Source organism: Photinus pyralis, unplaced genomic scaffold (assembly GCF_008802855.1).
Source record: "Photinus pyralis isolate 1611_PpyrPB1 unplaced genomic scaffold, Ppyr1.3 Ppyr1.4_LG4, whole genome shotgun sequence".
Lineage (NCBI taxonomy): Eukaryota > Metazoa > Arthropoda > Insecta > Coleoptera > Lampyridae > Photinus > Photinus pyralis.
The window spans coordinates 17,983,103-18,000,651 of record NW_022170511.1 but is presented as its reverse complement, the minus strand read 5'-3'; positions in this window follow the sequence as shown (position 1 = coordinate 18,000,651).

Below are 17,549 nucleotides of genomic sequence, written 5' to 3'. Positions count from 1 at the left end.
TTTAGATAGGCATAAGAAACAGACAGACATACATGTTTATTTATATAGATAAGAGCAGACCCGGCACTTGTGTCTTAATAGATGTCGTGTCAGAATATGTTGAATATTAGTTGCAAAATTATAATGTGTAAACTATTTTTAATTATTGCGTATTTTTAAGCGGTAAGCGTTTATTGGTCATTATTTACACGTACACGATTTACAATTAATCGAAATGGCGAATAACCTACACGTATTACTTTTTAATTAGATAGTTTTTAATTTGATGGCTGTTAAGATTAACAACATTTGATTTGACGGTTGTCATTACTTATTTACTTCTATAATCATTTCTTTATATTTTTTCGTGTTTTTCTTCGAATTTTTGATAGTTATTGTGCGATTCGGGCCAGAGACGAATCCAAGAACTCAAAGATCATGAAAATCGGTCCAGCAGTTCTTGAGTTATAAGTGGTGTAACATACACGACTTTGTTTTATATATAAAGATAGTATCGAAGACACGAAAAATAAGTACAGTTCAACCACACAACTTGCTATGTAAATCCAGCCAAAGATCATAGTGTAGTATGATCTTTGATCCAGCTTTAAGGTGTCCTTTATGCTTGAGGTTTCACTAAATAAAAAAGCAAACGTACAAAAAACCATAAAAGCAATCAAATGAGAATAACAGTAAGAGAGATAATAAAATATGCGGCATATCAACCCTCGTTAATTAAATAAATGGTTAAATTATTTCGACATATTGCGCACAGGGCTTGTAACATATTGATTCGATAGAAATTTCGACACCCTTCGAGTTACAAATCTGAAACGAAATAAATCATATAAGTTGGAAAATTATAATGCAACAAATTGGTTTGATTTCCCGGCGCTACTTCGTTATCGTTACGAATGCGAATCCTTTAGCTACTCTAAAAAATGTAATTACTTACACTTTCATTTAGCGTCGGCTACTATTTGAATCGTGCTCGATTAATAGAAGGTAAACTAATTTCATGGGGTGAAAATATTTACTATTCATTAGAGTTATGTTTGAAAGCTAAAATTTTAAATTAAACATTTGTACACAAATTTATGTTTTAAAGCTTCATGTCACATACAGCGTGCACTGTTAAATGTTCAGTGCGCCAGTTCCCGTCTCTCTCTTTCCACTCCAGATCTAATCGATTTGATGACTGAACGCTCAGTTTTCTATAGACCTACAAAATGTAGATCAAATTCAACTCTATTAATTTAAAGTACAGCCTGTTGAATTAAAAATGAAACGAAAATAGTGTATTTGAGATAATTACGAAAGCTTTTTGCTGAAAATTGAATGGATATATTATTAATTGCTGCTAAGTAATACGTCTTGAGTGTGTGGGTTTATGATTTTAATTAACGACGCTTGGAAGTTGTATAATTATAATCTCAATTAGTCAGCTGGGGTATAATTTAAATTCACCTACCACAATCAATAAAAAACATTTATATTATGCGATGGTTTGGTATTATATCGGTCAACAAATGACCTGAATGTGTGGCGCGATAAACTACCGTATATCACCCCTTTACGACACAAAATTTAGATTATTTTACCACTTCACGTTCTATCCTCGCCCTTTACACAATCATATTGTTTTGTTTTCAGGAAGTTGTAAAAACTCCGCTTTTCTCGCATTATTCCGTGCGCCACAAAGAGGTCGGTAGCGTAGGTTTAGGGATTCGTGAATTGTTTGATGTTTGATGGCGTGCATGTTGCCCGTTGTTCCTACGAATATCCAAATAAAAAGAATGATAAAGAGGGATAAAATTATAGAATTTAATACGGTTGTCTGAACGAGTTAATTAAATTTAAATATCCTATTTCATTATACATTTAACTCTTATGAACAAATTATGTGCACCACAAATAAATAACTTCAATTTACGTTAAAATATAGTTCCGACTCCGACACGTTAATTGGAATGCGCGATCAAATCAAGTCGAGCTTTATGCATATCTCTATGGTTGAAAGTCAAACGGTTTATCGGTTAAGGCCAAATACACTAATAAATAATAATTAACTTCTCTCATAAGAAATTCTCAAATTAATATTTAGAAAGATAGTCTAACAAAAGATGTTTTGCTTTACTCTTGATTTCAAATTTCGGTGAAAATTTATTAGGGCTAACATCTACTTGCTAAATTACTTTTATGTCTTACTAACCTATCATAGCACATTTTATATCTGTGATACGCGGGCATAAAGTGGCCTAGGGCATTAAGTATCACCATAGTAACTCATTTTTCTTAATGACAAAACAAACAAATATTTGCAGGTCATTGAAAATTAGAAATGTCAATTATTAATAATTGTCAATACCTACTAAATCACAAGATTGGCCTTATTTCGAATAGTTTCTGGAACTTCCTCCTCATTCACAATGAATTGAATTATTTAAAATTACGTTTGACGTTTGGATGGTTTCAATCACATTATCAAATTCGAACCTTGCATACTCGATCAAACATAATGAATTATTTTGTGAACGAATTTTGACGAAGAAAACTAGTTGTAAAACATAAAATTGTGTATGTACCACGGGCATAAACTGATGTTTATACTCTCGGGCCATAGGCCCTCGAGCTTTTTAACTCGTCGCCCTCGAGAATATAAACATCACTATTATGCCCTTAATACATAAATAACTAATATGCCTTCATGCCTGGTTATGAACTCCCACCATTATCCAACCATGTCAAGTTTATGTTATTAAAACTAAAATTGAAACCCTGAAAACCCCACATATATACCCCCCCCCCCCTGTAAAAGTAGCATAACCTACTCATTAACCAATGAAATTACCGCAACGGTGGAGCAGAGTAAATGATGTCCAACAAAATATCTCTCCAAACAAGACCCTAAGCTGCTTCCAAATTATACCGAAACCATGCACAAAAAATGGTCAATCCCCAGAATCCCGCGAAGAAATCCACCGACAGGTGACGCCAGTAAACGCAGTGACAGTTACAAATTCGGTATGTCGGAGAATCTCAAACAATAAATGCAATGACCGTGAACCAAAAATAATTAACACGTATATGAAAAAAAACTGTTACATAAATACACATCTTTGGTGCATCATACAGGGAGCTTTTTTTTTATTGATGCTGGTTAGATTGTAGTTTTGTGCATTGTCACAGCTTATGTCATTAGTAGTCATCAAAGAAGTTGAGAATGTGATTGACCTCCCGAGTAAAATTTTCGATTGTGCTGGGGCCAGTCAAAAAATACCGTCATGTTGGTCTTAAAACCTAAAATATACAGTTCGCTTGGCGAGTGGACATATGTTGCACCAGTAAGACGTCGATGTCATTGTCAGAAGAGAACCTCAAAGCCTCAAAGGTCGCAACTCCAGAATGTTAGAGATTCCCTTGCGCAAACCTGAGAGATCTGAGCGTTTCCTCACTATCTATAATTAGTGTTCACGATTTTGGGGTAAACGCGCTTCAGATAATGAAGGCAGGTCGAGGCTTATACTTGATAACATCGCCCTTATGTCCTAGCCCCATGCAATTTGCGCAGGAGGGCTCCTGTTGGAACTTCTGGCAGGCATTGAAGTTCACTACAGCAATCGGACGAATTATGACCAAATTTTTGGCACTTAAAGCACCGCACGATCCGGATATGGCCATTTATACGGCAGGCATTCCACCCGACGTATACACGACGGCTAGCCAAGAGATGCTTGCGTGCGGAACCGTGTATTCAGTGACAGGTATTCCTTTCGCGCGGACCAAACCGAAAGATCACCTTCAAGGATAGAACTTCCTCGGCAGCAGAACCTACGTTCTGGGATAGGATGGCCTCCTTGACGTGCTCCGGTGAGAGATCAGAGGAGACACCCAAAATGGAAAGTCTAGGAAGGGCTTGGTCTTGCGACGTGTAGGTGAGTCCGGATTTTGGAAAGATCGCCCTTCTTCGATTCAAGTTTTACGGCGTTCTTAACGTCAAATTCTAAGGCTAGACTTTTGGGTCTAACACTTTCATGAGTGCTGTCTTTGTCTCGTCGGCTGTCTTTATGACGTCGGGGGATGGTACCACGATGACAGTACACAGGCGCTACAGACCTCCCAGAAGTAATTTTTACGGATCGGATCGGGAACTGCTGCTCTGGGGAATAACAATTTGCGAATTCCGATCACCGCATAAAATTTATTTCCACCTCTAAGTCGATCGCATTTTTTTAATTGTTGGTTAAAAAAACTACTCAAAAAGATATAGTTTCACAAATGCGTGAAGTATGTTGAAGCAGGAAAAAGTTAAGTTATAACGGGCCTTTTGCTAACTCAAATAAAAAAAATCATTTCCATATATTGCCAAACATTTGCTTGTAAAACGGTGGGCTTAATTCGACACGCTATAAGACATTTTAAAATAGATACGCTCCGGAATATAAATAAATATGCGGATCGTCCATAGCTTTGATGTTGACCGTGATTATTAAGAAATAAATTATGCTTGCACAACTTTAACTTTTACATAATAAACAATCGAAATTAGCTGTCTAATACCGCTAACTCTCAGACAAACCAATTAATAACATGATAACACCTAAAATCAATAATTAACTAACTGTACCTACTATTATGCTGTACTAACCATTCCACAATCATGCTACAATATAATTCGATTTTACTATATAAATGAATTACTAGAGTTGATGTGTATGTGTGCATAACTTTTAGCAATTTCGAATCTATTCCCATTTCCTCATTAAATTTTGTGTTGTGGTAGTAAACTTTTACGGCAGATTTTAGCCAAAAATCGATTGTCATACTGGCGAATTGTGCATGGACCTTTCTTTGGTAAAGAACTTAAAAGATGAAGAAGAACTTTACTTAGTCTCCAAAATCACAAGAATGAGAATTCGAAGAGAAAGCGATTAATTAAAGTTATAAAGACAGCGTTGTTTAAATTATTGTTTACTAGATTGATTTGATATTGGCAATCAAACAATATGAAAGATCTGCCAGCATACCAACATGAGAATACTTGGAAAATGCAAATCCTTAGCACCGATTCGTGATAATTTTGAATCTATCCTCGTAAAATCCTTGTCAAGTTTAATGAGATTTAGAACGCCAGCCAGCTCAATACACAACTTTTCAAATCAAATGACAATTCAAAAGTTGCACATGAACGATTTGAAAATCCTTGTACTCACACATATTTAGAAAATCAAATTATTTACTACCTTGAAGTACAACAGAAATAAACCGGCACGTCATGCGTATGATTGTTCATTTTTGTCTCGTTTTCGCTTAGGTTTAAATGGAACGGTAGTATATAAGGGATGTCAAAAGCAAACAACAGAGTAGAAAATGGCATATTTAAATAAAACTTTATCAAATAGCTCATTTCAATCTTTTTGCAGTTTAGAGAAAACAATTACGTTTTCCTTTGCGCGGAAAACTTTGTGCGATCCAAGTTTCTAGAACAACGGCGATAAGTTATTAACCCTTTTCGAATACTGTCTTAGTAAAGTTATCGTAGCAAGAACCCTAAGCCGCCGCAAGTCGCCATAGAGCAACATTTATGCGGTGCCTACCAGATTATAAAGGCAATGCGCCACATCATTAGCTAACGATGTCATCATGTTTCTCGGATTATTCACCGGCTCCTCTACATTGCGCTTCCTTAGTGAACAATCTTAAAAATTTTCCATTGAATTAATTATTTTAGTATTATAGAGCTTGGGGTTAATTGTTTCAATGGAAATTTTAAATTGCCTGGTCCATACAATGCCGGTTAGAAGGGGGTAAGTAAATGTTTTTCTCATAGCAAAAGTTTCATATAAGTTAATGCACAGGGGATAGAGAGTTAACACAGTTAGCTGGGAGAGAAAGTGGTTTACTTCCGGAAAACATCTTATAACTTCAGGTAGTATAATTTTCAAGTGTTCTGTTTCAGGCTGTAATAAATAATGACAATCTGTTAAGAAAGATTCTAGTGATATATCGGGACTTTGTATTTTTCGAATGGCATGAAATGAAATGAAATGAAGTACGATAATGATTTTCGACTGTCAATAATCTACATAGATTTGTAATAGATAAAACGATTATTGGGTTAATATATGGAGTTGGTAGTTCATTAGTGGTCTTTAAACATGTACTTTCAACAATTAAGTTATGTTCCTTAAATGGTGTTTCCAAATTACTCGGGTTAGAACAATGTACTTGTACAGTAGAAACCCCTTCAACCGAAACAAAGGGGACTGAGGACGTTTCGGATAACCAATATTTCGGATAAAGTTTTTTTTTAATTATAGGGAAAATATGTATACCTTCCCCATATATTCTTCTGAAGAATGTGAGGAAGGTATAAATATTTTCTCATAACGATTCCCATTCGCCCCCAATTTTCTGCACTTCAATTCCAACGTTATGGACGACACTCATTTTTAACGTAAAAATATGCTTAATAAAACCTTAATTTTTAGTACATAGGTTAATATGTACATACAGGTTTAAAATCCTGCAGTGATTATTTCTCGGAATATTTTTTCACGTGACAACTATTTCCCTTAATTTGAATTTTTCTTTTAAATTTGTTTTGTATGTTGCAGAAGTACGTAGGCCACTGATCACAAATTGGGAGTACGTAGGTTGGTAGAAATCGTTCTGTCGCTTTGGATACCGTAAAGGTTTCTTTAAAAAAATTGATGTTTTGTATATATATTCAGTGTTCCAAACAAAATGTTCACTCCGTATATTACCCTAGTGACTTCTACATGGTAATAATGTTTTATTAAAACAATTAAAAAGCATACATAGGTGATTTATGTTTGTAAAAATTTTTTCTTCCTCGATTGTTAACTGAATTTGAAAACGTTAAAATAAAAGAAACTGCGAACATGCTATCCGTTTTGGAGTTAAACTCGGATGATTTGTGAATATCCATAATTTAGACCTAGCAACTTTGTGTCAATTCATCTAAAAATGGGTTTTAGGACCACCCTGCTCTTCAACGCCTCAAGTATGACCTACCTACGGGGTTGAGTTAAGTGGATGTTGTCTATTTCTTCACAAAAATGCCTTCCTCACCTACCCCAATCCCATTTTGAAGGACATCAAATACCTATTTGGTGCCAGCCGTTTCAATATCAAATACCTATCCTATGGGCGTTCTATAAGCCAGCTTACCTCCTCCACACCGGAACTAATGGTTGGAAAACTAGTCCCTTTAACAAACAGATATGTCACTTCAAGAGCCTAAAAAAGTAGATTTGATAGGAAAGTTTCTCTTTAATAAAAAAGAAAAACCATTAATGAATACAATATTCTTTTATTAGATCCAACTATTGAGACTGGCAGGTGCAAATATACACAAGTTTACTTTGGAATGGAACTGAAAAAAGTAAATCCATGTTTCAGTTAACCCACTCCCGTCCGATGCAGTACTTAATATTGATTTAGGTAACGCATAAATGGCATGTAATTGACGTATATCTTATCGAACTTTGTATTTACTCTTGTTTCCGTTCCGTCGACACAACGTTGTATCATTAAATTAAATCAAATTGCCGCTAGAAAATTGGTTTGTTAACGATTCTCAATAAGTGATTGGGCGCATAAACGCCATGACGGCCGGTGGACATTCACGAGGTCTTCGCCACAGCTGACTTTTATAAATGATTTATTAGCGGCATGTGCGTTCAAACGCGTATTTGTTGGAAGGAAACTGACATGACACAGTTTTACCACGGTTTATAAATTTTTCGGATACCTACCCACCTTTCTGCATTTTAAACATTGATTGTGTTGCTAATTTTATCATTGTTTTTACTTCTTCTTCCCATATCCGTCTAAGAAGGGCGTTTCGTGTATAACATAAAGTGGCATACATTTATTAAGTTCACTCTCTTACAAAATGTGTACAGATGATACTTCAAGTAGTCGGAAATAATGAATGTAATTTTAGAGTAGTGCGAATGGGTTGGCACACGGCTTTATAAAGGCAATGAACGACCTTCGCGATTTCTGTTCGTGGGTTAGTAACCCCATAAGACCGCTACATAAACATATTCGACAGATGCACTAAAAGGCGCAATTGTATACATTTGGGCTTCGTTTTTTGGTAGGAAAATGCACAATTACCAAATAACGGTTGTCAAATTAGAAACGATCGATTGAGTTAACGGTGAATAGAGTGAACTTAATTTAAAGTTGCATTAACTGGAACCGTTTAATTTGTAATCTTATTACTTTTTTGTTATCGGAGTCCTCGTACAGGTGTTTATTCTAATTCGATTGTAGCAGTGATGGTAATGCACTTTGATATCAATATAATTAGATGTAATGTGAATGACAATAAACATTGCGATTATTGCTCGGAGTACTTCAGTTGTATTTGTATTAGGGTTTCCAAAAGAAGACCTGCGTAACAATTTCTGTGCTGTAGCTCTCGTTCTACAAGTAGCGGCATTAGTACACACACGTCAGTAATTTGTCGGCAGACATTTTCTGAAATGTCTTACGTTTGCACAATCTATTAACAAAATTAACGAAATATAGAAAGTTGTCGTAGTCGTTTAGTAAAACTGTGGCGCAGTGTACTTTCTAGGGGTTTCCTTCTCCTTCTAGATCGATAAAGGGCATCCCTTATCGATCTAGAACGGGAAAGGAAACAACCCCACGCAAAATTACTAGGCTATTGGTGAAATGACGGATTTCACCAACAGGCGATTCATACATTTTGCATTTGTTTATAATTGACAGAAAATAGCCTAGCAGAAGCTATTTCAAGCTATTCCAATTACATATGGGATCCATTCCAACTAATACGATTGGCAAATCTGTTAATTCCCATATTTTGTATTCACTTTGTACTAATTTGCAGCGTATGTTTCAAATTTTGTGCAACTATCCTTTAATCGGTTGCATTAATGCCCACCACCTAAAGTATACAGATTCGGGCAAGCTTTTGTACCATAACTTTGTATTCATTTTCTATTAATTCCTACCGAAAACAATAAATTATTTAACCGCCGCCGCCGGTACCAAATCCTTTTTTGTGCCTTGATTTTGTGCGACCTTTCAACGGCCAGCCGCCAGTAGCAATCTATATCGGTATTCCAACCTTTTCTCTTCTACATAATAATCAATCACTTTGAAAAATACGTAATTATGCACTTATTGGGTATTAATTTGCAATAAACCAATTGTTTAAAAATTAATTTTTGCATCATTTCCGTTGTGCCGCAACGCAAATCATCCGATTTTGTGAAATATATTTTGACTTAAATTAAAATGATGGGTGCTGAAATAGAAGCTGCACCACAACAGAATGATGGATATAGCTGAAGATATGAACAGAACGGTGCATAGTTTTTTGTTGTACACCCGTTATCACAAAGAACTTCTTTCCGCATTTGGGTTATTTGGGATAATGTGCCTAAACTGAATCTAATAGATAAACAAAAATACATAGTGCCCTTTAAAAATATGGAATATATCCATTTCTGAAATAAGAGCATAAGAATCATCGAAGAGAATATTTATTGTGTCATAAATCATATTATAGAAATCTACCACCAAAATTCAATTATAAAGCGTAATTTTATTGTATAAATACTTCAAAATATGTATAAAGAAAATAATGATTTTTCAAAAAAATATTTAATCGTTCTCTGTCTGCTGCCTTGTTTCTCATTCTCATCATCATCATCGTTAGTATCTATCAAACGATAAAAGAAGAATTAGATCTACATATATATACAATCTATTATAAAAAATATGAATAACATTAAATAAAAATATGTGTAGGTATCTTCTTGGGTTTGAATTGTAGTTCCTGGAAATTGATTCCCAGTAACCCAAGTAAATTTGTATTTGTATCTTACTACGTTATTTAAAAAAAAAGTCGCTGCAAGATATGTGCTGCTTGTTGGAGCGAGGATCAAGTAAGGTACAGAAGTGACATGATTACAAAAACGGAAATTTAATCAAAAGAATAAATTTTAAAGTAAATAAATAGTTCACCGAATAATAATAGGCTGAGAAAAAAGAACTAACCAAGAAAAAACCAGCCAATAAATTAATGTTAAAGAAAATTAGGTAATTGTTTGTAATGGCATAAATGCATATTAGAATAATTATCACGTAAATTTATGGAATGTCCACTAGAATTTGCTACCCTTATAGTAAACGTAATTTTGTTTTTTGTTAACGTTATAACAAGAATCCTATTCTATCTATACATTTGTTTCTCTGGAACACGATCAGATGGTTGCCTCAAGACAGAAATTATGGAGGGACACCATGATAAATTATAAGAAAACGATGGCGCCATATTGCTACAACTTTCATGCATATCCACCTTCCCGCGTAATTCTTTACTATTAATAAATTTAAAAAAATTTGGAAGAGAAGTTTTCTATAGATGCAAAACATCGATCAAAGTTCGAAATATATTAGGGAATGGGAGATAAAAATTTGCAATCGTTTCTTTGTCGCTGGCTCGCTGAGCGAAGTTTAGACTCTTCTATTCAAATGAATTCCCTGTAAGTATAAGTAATGTTTTTAGACCAGTGGCACCCACCTTTAAAAATGCCAGTATTCGTTTATTTTCGATCCGCAATTTGCAAAATATGCACGAAAATTGACAAAGTTCTCATTCCAAATTAGTTCATTTTTGAGAATATGTTTACGATCTAACCTGACAGATAACTAATAAATCAGATTAAATTCGCATACACACAACATTATGGGATAATAGAGGATGATTGACTTCCATGATTAATATTTATAATCACATATACGCTGTATAGTTCCGCTGTGCGAATGCAATCATTACAATATTTTAATAAAGCCGACTTTGTATGTCTATGTCAACTGTGCTTCAAGCTGTCAACCGCTTGATATATTCCGGAATATTCTGAATAGCTCTTTCGTACTTAGCGGTTATACCAGTTACACCTTTATACGCTTTCCTGGTGCAACATTTACAAGCTTTTCTGCACAAACATTTGCTTTAGATTAATGGTATACGTCGAAATTGCTCATTACTCAATTTATGTCGTTAATTGGAGAGAATGTACAGAGAGGTAATTGAAAGGAACTATGAATAAGATGGATATAAATATTAAGGGTAGATAAAGTTTACCTTATTTATTCACTTGTTTCATTGTATTACTTACGTTCTAAGACGCTTGAAATAGTTATTTACATAAAAGTCGGAAAATGACACATTACTGGTGAGGAAATATTGAAGTACGAGGTCCTGGGACCGAGTATTTTAATTTTCGAGTCAGTATAATGTAAATTTAAATTTAGTAATTGGAATTTGTTTAGGTATTTATAATTATTAAGCATATTAAGATAGGTTTAAATTTTTAATGGATATGTATATTCTGAACTTCAATAGAAGTAGGTTTCTTTGTTCTCTTTAAAGATATTGCTCTTTTATTTCATGGTTTAAGCGCAATAAACGTAATTAATAATTATAAATATAAATGAGCTTTTTGGAATTAGTGTCGCTGTAGTAACCCATAAAGTGGAAGCAACAAGGTTGTTATATAGAAACATACTGTAATATAAAATGTTGAGGTAATAATTAGTTATTTACATATGAGTATGGTAAATCAAGGTTTACGTTAACGAGTGAGATGTTTACTGCCGAAGCGTAGCTGAGGCAGGAATTTCGAAACGAGTAACGTTAACTGATTTAACATACAAATAATGTAAAACATTTTATTTCATACTGCTCTATTTCTATTAAAATACCATTTTGATTAAAATGTTGTAGGTACACGTTAAAATAAAAGCAAAAGTCGATCACTTGATTTGTTTGATCTGACAGTAGTTTGACAAATATCAATATCAATCAATCAATCAAATATCACGTTTAGATAGATGTCAGTTGCGGTTGCTAGGCAAAATTTCCAGTCTGGTAAAATACGATTTTTGTACTCATTGAATGGAAAGATAATGTTTCCAAGCATCCTCGATGCACGGGAAAACGACTTTCCCGCATCGCGGTGTTTTTTAGTTTCCGCTGGAGAGAAGGGGTTATGCGCGTTCTTCGGTTGGTAGTACTTATTGAAGTCAACGAACGTCATGTCATGGTTAACTGTCATCTGCTGTAAAATCAATTAAACCGTTGGTTGAGGGTATTTAGTGCGATTAATCGGAAACAGACGTACACTAAGTTTTACGTAAATATATAAACAAGAACTTATAACGCAATCAAATTATTTTTCAGAATTGGAACTCAAGAAAAAGTAAAATTTATTGTTAAAACGTCTTAAAATGTGACCAGTGATATTCTGCAACTATTCTCATATGCAGTTTAAGAAAGCACATATTAACACACACAAAGCTTCCAAGGATTTTAAATGTAACGAGTGTATTTACGCAACTCAAGATATTCAGTGCAAACGATGCAATGCCGTGACCAGTAGCACTCATTGCAAAGGCAAAATATGTATTAACCAAAGATGTGGAAGTTTTAAATGTGACCAGTGCATTATTAAAAGTGGGTAGTTACAAAATTATGTTACCAACCAAACATATGATTGTGCTACCAACTCATGATTAAAAAAAAGCTAATTTACAAAACTTTATTAATTTTGACTTTTTTTTACGCAATTCGTTACAAAAAATATTGTACCTAACTGACTAACTCTTTCGGAAAGAATTTTCCCGCATTCGCACTAAATGCAGCACTCCCTACGGTCGTGCTGCAAACAAAGTGCTCATGCGGGAAAATTAACTTACCGAACTTGTTAGGTAAATAACTATTACCAGACTCAAATCAGTCTGGGAAAGCGGCGATTACTAGATAGTATGAAATAAAATTATTTTATTTCATACTATCTAGTAATCGCCGCTTTCCCAGACTGATTTGAGTCTGGTAAATCGTATTTTACCAGACTGAAAATTTTTACCAGACTGGAAATTTTGCCTAGCAACCGCAACTGACATCCATCTAAACGTATGCATTGATATTTGTCAAACTACTGTCAGATCAAACAAATCAAGTGATCGACTTTTGCTTTTATTTTAATGTGTACCTACAACATTCTACTCAAAATGGTATTTTAATAGAAATAGAGCAGTAATAAAATAAAGTAAATAAAATGTTTTACATTATTTGTATGTCAAATCAGTTTACGTTACTCGTTTCGAAATTCCTGCCTCAGCTACGCTTCGGCAGTAAACATCTCACTCGTTAACGTAAACCTTGATTTACCATACTCATATGTAAATAACTATTTTTCAAATTTGGGTGACGAGTTTCTAAAGACTAATGAAATAATCAATAAAAAGAATATGAATACTTCGAGATGGGGGGGGGGCAAAGGTATGAGTAGTATGTACCTATACCCGTTCAAATGTTGATTGAAAGAGTTGTGGATAATTGTCCGTTTTCTTCAAACTAATTGCAGTGAAATCTAAAACAGAGCTTTGTTTTATTGGGGTCGAAACACAATGAATATAATATCTTTTACACACTGGGTTCCGCATCAGCATCCACAAAATGTCCGCTTGCTTTATTTAAGCGCCCTGGTTTCGCTTGAAACTTTGTGCCATCTTCTCCTTTACACAAAACGCCATTTTTAACAACACGAAACGAAAGTTCATAGTTGATAATGAATTATGGCAGAACCGTTATTAAGTTGGAATTTTGCCCATCTAGCAGACAAGTAGAAACTTGTGTAATACCCTCTACAACAAACTTTCAAGTACACAGCATAATTACGTTAAATCCAGTTTATTTTAACGCTGCATATCCTCAAAGACATGAATAACTTATTATCCTTTTCTGTACGAGATTTATTTACCAAACCTTCTCACAAATTAGGTATACTTTTGTTTGGCAAAATTGATGATAATATGAATCCTAGACTTTCAACTCAAAGATAAGATCATTTGGGATAATTTGAATAATGTTTGAGTTAAAATAAAGAGCAACCACTAATTATGTGTTGACAGAGACAAACGTGGGGAGTAAAGTCATTCGCAACGAAATATTAACGTTGCACGAGTTTGTGGATTTCTAGGTTCTTTCAATGAAGCCGAACAGAGCAATCGCCAAGATTCTCTTTGAAATTTGTATCGAGTTCGAGATATCGTTGTAGTTTGCTTTTTCATTAGTTATTGATTTTGAAGTTTTCCAAAGAACGAGAATGCATTTTAATGAATGAAAATGTATGTCATGTTGCGGGCTTGGAAATTGTAAATGTAAAAGTACGTATTAGCTGAGAATGTATAATTATAAAACATCTCGAGCTTACGATTTACAATACTTTTGTTTTAAACATTGCTGTAAATTGAAAAGCGCCACCGTCTAGGGTGGTGACATTGTTGTAGTTCTACTTTATTGGTCTAGACACATTTCCCAATTTAAGGGAAAACTCTCCGCTGTAAACACTTCTGTTAGCTATTTTAAAATTTGCTAATTATTAAGTGACTCGCACCCCTACAGATGAATGGGTGCTTACGCGATTGTGTCGTGCGCTCGATTTATTTCTTTGACTCGTAGACACACATTAACCGTAGAACTTAATTATAGACGATTAAAAGTTTGTCGGTTAAAAACTTTCGTCGCGCCAAACAAGTTTGAGTACCTCCTAAAGGCCCATCATGTATTTGTAAACGAATGTTGCATTCGAAATCGCTTTGCAGTAATTGCTAGCGAAATCAATCTCAAAAGCTCTGCTTGAGGTAATTTAGATATTTATTTGAATAATTCGACATTGGATGTGTGAGACATAGGGTTGCAGAGTTGAGTTCATAAATTACCAGCTTATATTAGACTGTTAACCCTACTTTCAGTGGTGCACTTCGTTTATATGCTTCGCTTAACACTGAAACGCCACAAAAGATACGTTGATGAATGAGAAAACGACATTATTTGAGCGAGGAGTAATTTTAAAATTAAGCTGGTTTCTTTCGAGGTCATGCTTCTGATGGCCGTTGAAATCACTCAATGTGATTTTGAAGTTTGATAAAAATGAATAGTTGTTAAAATCCGATTGCTGAAAATGGGCAAAACAGGCAAACTGTTAACAAGTTAGAAAGTAATCGTAAACGATTTACATAAAGCGCATTTCCAGTTGCATTCATTTGTAAGATGCAACTTCTATAAAATCGTAAAAATCCGGCCACAAATATGAAAGATAGCGTTGCACATGGGCAATCCATTTTTGTCGTGCTACTTCAATGTCAGTTTATGAGAAGAATTTCATTTCAATGCTTTTCTAAATAAGAAAGTGGGAACTGCGCATGCGCAAACCTAAATTTTGAAACTAATGTTAGATTTTCCTTTGTTCCAAGCGCCTAAATATCAAATTTCACTTAAATGCTTCCATAGATAAAAAAAGTTGGCACTGCGCATGCGCAAAATAAAATTTTGAAACTGGCGCTAGATTTTCCTTTATTCCAAGTGCCTATGTATCAAATTTCATTTAAATTCTTCCATAAATAAAAAGTTGGCACTGCGCATGCGCAAAACCAAATTTTGAAATTGGCGTTTGATTTTCCTTTATTCCAAGTGCCTATGTATCAAATTTCATTCAAATGCTTTTATAAGTAAAAAATTTTGCAATTCGGTTTATAAATGGTCGATGTGAAAAGGGCACTGTGAATTTTGAATCGATTCGAGTCAACTTTTGGCGTTGCGTATTATATGGCTAAAGCTATGCCCATATTGAATTTCATGCAATTCAGTTCATAACTAACGGAGATGTAAAAGCGATCGAACATTTCTAAACAAAGTTATCGTTCACACGCACAGATAGATGGACAGACAGACAAAGGAACAGACGGAGAGACCAACCGGCAGGCGACAGATAGCAATGCAAAATTATAAACGATCTCTAGGATCGTAAATAAACGGCAAAAGTGTAAAATTATGGAACATGTAAAAAACGGTTTTTTGTTTTTTTTTACAATAACTTTTTTTGTAAGCGGTACAGAAAAAAATCCTTCCTTGGTACAAGACTCGACACCATAACGAACCAAATAGCGGAAAAAGTAGAACAATAGCTCTTAAGATAAAGGACTAGTAGCGTCGCAAAACGAGCGGACGGACGGACGGACGGACAAAGTGGCCACAATAGCGCATTTTTTTTTATTTTTGTGGAAATGCGCTAAAAAGGCAGAAAATATAATTTTATAAATAAGCTGTCCAGTTTCCCCTTTCCTCATTTTCGTTCCTCCTTCTATTTAGTAAAATAATCAAACTGCAACTGTATTCAATACGGCGATAAAACGTCCTTATCTTGAAATTTAATTTGCGTACGCAGCGATAAGAAAACTTCTTATCTACGACCGGAGAAACACATGAAACAAACTTTTACAAATACTACGCAAATAATTTTATTTATTTTTATATTTATTTAACGTGTTCCGCTATCATTACTAAAATGGATTATTACACCGTGAGTGAACATAAAAAAATTGCTGAAATCCTATTATTTAACATAACATGGGAGTAATTTAATTTGTACATTTTACTCTCGTTTTTCCCCTAAAGCCGGCAAACGAAGAAAAAGTACACCAAGTTAACTTAGATTTATTTTAAGAAATATTACAAAGACACCGTAATATCCATCATTGTCCAATTAGATTACGTATTAATTCCCGACTCTTTCGCGCTATCTCTTTCTAGTCCGATTAGCTAGCATTTTCAACCGCGTAAGAGACGTTTGTCGGACTACCTGACTATCGTATACCGTGGTACGAACACTATCTAAACTTTCTTCTACAAGAACTTTACAACCACTAGGACTGACTGTCTTGCACCAAAATACTAACAGAGAGCCTTGTTTTCGCCTTCTTTATTATTTTGTTACTATTAGCCAATCAAATCTAATAGAAAAGACGACCGACTCCCTTTCTCGGGAATCATGTACAGAAGCTGTTTCGTTTTTTTTATTACTGCAGGAACTTTTTAACTTTTAGAGTGCCTCAACTCACAGATAGGCCCTAGACATTTTCGACATTTTTTTACTTACTGAACACCTTTTTATACATAATTTTTCATGACCTCCGGGCGTTGATCTAATTAATTTGAATTCAGGAATATTTTTAGACACGGCCGTAATGATTTGGTATTCTAAATGATCAATTAGGAATAATTAAAGAAAAGGTGTACCTACCTGTTACCACAGATTTAAATATAATAACATCTGTACTATTACTACTACAAAAGCTAGCCAACACTCGTCATGATGTGTGTGGAATTGTCAATCAAAACAGAGAAGGCATTACAGAAAGTTTGAATCGAATTGGTATTCACGGTGATGAAAGATCCTCAACACGGAGTGAACTACATTCATAGTGATTTTCTGGGATTCCATACGTTAAATTTGATTTGTCCAGATCGAAACATTTCCCATTTTCGTAAAATCAAAACCTGTTCATTGTTCAAGTTGCACCCAAACAAAAACATTTTCTATAACGAGTAATGCAAGTACTGAGATAGATACTATTTCAGTTGAAGTTATAGCTTGGATGAAGGCCAATAATACTTGAACGACAATTTTTATTACAACAAATAATATATCTAGCGT